This window comes from Piliocolobus tephrosceles, chromosome 10 (genome assembly GCF_002776525.5).
Source record: "Piliocolobus tephrosceles isolate RC106 chromosome 10, ASM277652v3, whole genome shotgun sequence".
NCBI classification, from domain to species: domain Eukaryota; kingdom Metazoa; phylum Chordata; class Mammalia; order Primates; family Cercopithecidae; genus Piliocolobus; species Piliocolobus tephrosceles.
Window position 1 is genome coordinate 73691898 of NC_045443.1, and position 2791 is coordinate 73694688.

The following is a 2791-nucleotide window of genomic DNA, read 5'->3' on the forward strand; positions in this document are numbered from 1 at the left end:
ATCCAGGCTGGAGTGCTGTGGTACAGTCATAGCTCATTGCAGCCTTGAACTCCTGGACGAAAGCAGTACTCCTGCCTCAGCCTCCCAAGTAGCTGGGACTACAGGCATGAGTCACTGTGTCCAGCTAATTTTTTATTTTTTATAAAGATAAGGTTTCATCATGTTGCCTATGCTTACTTCGTAATCTTACACTCAAACATATAAATCTTAAACTATCTCATATTTTTGTACCCCAATTTTAACAATTCTTCAACCCAGTGAGGATCTCTAAACTATTGATCCTATTACCTTTTCACTCCCCCAAATCCCCTATGTCCTCACTTCCATGGCTAGGACTAGGGTGAGACAACGGAGAGAGCCTAGGGTGCAACATCTAAGGGGACACACACTCTCAGGGTCCTGCGAGAGCAGGTGGGCACTTGCAAATTTTGTCTCCTTAAATGGTGCACCCTAGGCACCTGGCCTGTGCCTCACCCTAGCCCCAGTCTAGCTTACTTCTTACCTAAGCTAGACAGCATAATTCATTATAATAAATACCCAGTGCCTCTCTCCTGTTTATCTGGCAAAACATCACTCTGGTTGAATCCAAGCCAGCACCTGAGACATTGCACATGGCTGGAGAAAAACACCCACCCTTGCTCATGGTTCTCATGGACACTAACCTCACAAGGACTTCTCACACTCCTCAGGAATCTCTCCACATTTCCTAGTCCAGAGGTTCTCAAAGTGAGGTTGCTGGTCCAGCAGCATGAACATCTCCATGTATTAGTCTATTTCCACACTGCTATAATGAATACTACCTAAGACTGGGTAATACATAAAGAAAGGAGGTTTAATTGACTCACAGTTTCGAGTGGCTGGGAAGGCCTTAGGAAACTTAAAATTATGGTGGAAGGCAAAGGAGAAGCAGGCACTTTCTTCACAAGGCAGCAGAAGGAAAGTGAGAAGAGCCAAACCACATCACACCAGGAACTTGTTAGAAAAGCAAATTCTCAGGCTCCAGACCTCCTGAATTAAAAACTCAGAAGGCAGGGCCTGCCAGTCTGCTTTATCAAGCCCTCCAGGTGATGCTGATGTGCCCTCAAGTTTGAGAGCCACTTCCCTAGTCAACTTATTTTCTCCCTCTTGAGACAATTTCATACTTCTCCTCTCTCCTCCAAATTCAGACAGCCCTTCCCCTCTTGAGACAATTTCATACTTCTCTTTCCTCCAAATTCAGACAGCCCTTCCCGTGTGACACCCACAACTTCCTACCTGAATTTTTTTTTTTTAGATAAGATCTTGCTCTGTCACCCAGGCTGGAGTGTAATGGTAAAGCTCACTGCAGCCTCAACCTTCCAGCCTCAAGTGATCCTCCCACCTCAGCCTTCTGAGTAGCTGGGACTACAGACATGCACCACCACACCTGGTTAATTTTTTTTTTTTTTTACATTTTTTTGCGGACAAGGGCTTGCTAGGTTGCTCAGTTTGGTCTTGAACTTCTGGTCTCAAGTGATTCTCCTACCTTGGCCTCTCCAAAGTGCTGGGATTACAGGTGTGAGCCATTGTGCCTAGCCTCAAATTCTTAATTTACTGAGAAAATCAGAAGATAACCTTCACCTGCTTCCACCACTGATTCTCCTGAGGAGGCTGTGCCTGTGCCTCACACCTGGCCTTCAACATTCCGGCTACCATCAACTGCGTGGGCTCTCCTTAAAGGCCTGTGAAGTGGGTCCCAGCCCCTCTCACCTACTCAAGCACTCTGCTCCTGCAATTGTGTCCTCTCTCTCCCTTCCTACCGCATAATTCTCATCAGCATTGCATATCTCTTAATCTTTTTTAAAAAAGAAAGAAAAAAGAGAAATATTCCATTAAATCCACATCTGGTTTAAGCTACCACCCCATTTCCCTGATCTCCTTTAAGCCAAACTTCACGAGCCATATCTTTAGTTTCTGTCTCCATCTCCTCCCATGGGTCATTCTCTCATGGATCTACTCCAGCCAGGTCACAATGCCCACAACTTCACTGACAGTGCTATTACCATGTGCTTCCAATTGCCGAGCCCTGCGGTCAATTCCGAGCACTCATCTCACCTCCTTGGGGTCCTTTCTGCAATTTCCCTTTGGGGCGTTGATACGGTTTGGCTACACTCACTTCCAAATCTCATCTCGAATTGTAATCTCCACATGTCAAGGGAAAGACCTGATGGGAGGTGATGGGAGGTGATTGGATCAAGGGGCGATTTCCCCCATGCTATTCTCGTGATAGTGAGGGAGTTTTCACGAGATGTGTTTTTTTGTTTGTCTGTTTGATTAGTGTCTGGAGTTTCCTCTGTGGACTCTCTCTCCTGCCATTATGTAAGTCTTGCCTCGCTTTTCGTTTGCCTTCCACCATGATTGTAAGTTTCCTGAGGCCTCCCAAGCTATGTGAGTCAATTAAACCTCTTTTGTTTAGAAATGACCCAGTCTCAGGTAGTATCTTTATCGCAGTGTGAAAGTGGACTGATACAGATGCCATGCCACTTCGGGTTCCCCTCTTACTTCATTGGCTGCTTCCTCTCAAACTCCTTTGGTCTGCATCTTCCTGACATCTGAATATTGGAGCTCCCAGAGCTCCAGCCTTGGTCGCTCTCCCTTTCTGGCTACACTCACTTCCTAGGGATGTCATCCAAGTCCATGGCTTTAAATGCTGTTTATATACTAATGACTTAGCCCTCCCATGAGTTGTATAGTCAATCACTTTGCAACATGGCATTGCCAATATATCTACAAATGAGTTCAATATTTCTTGTCCCACCACCCCAACCCATTC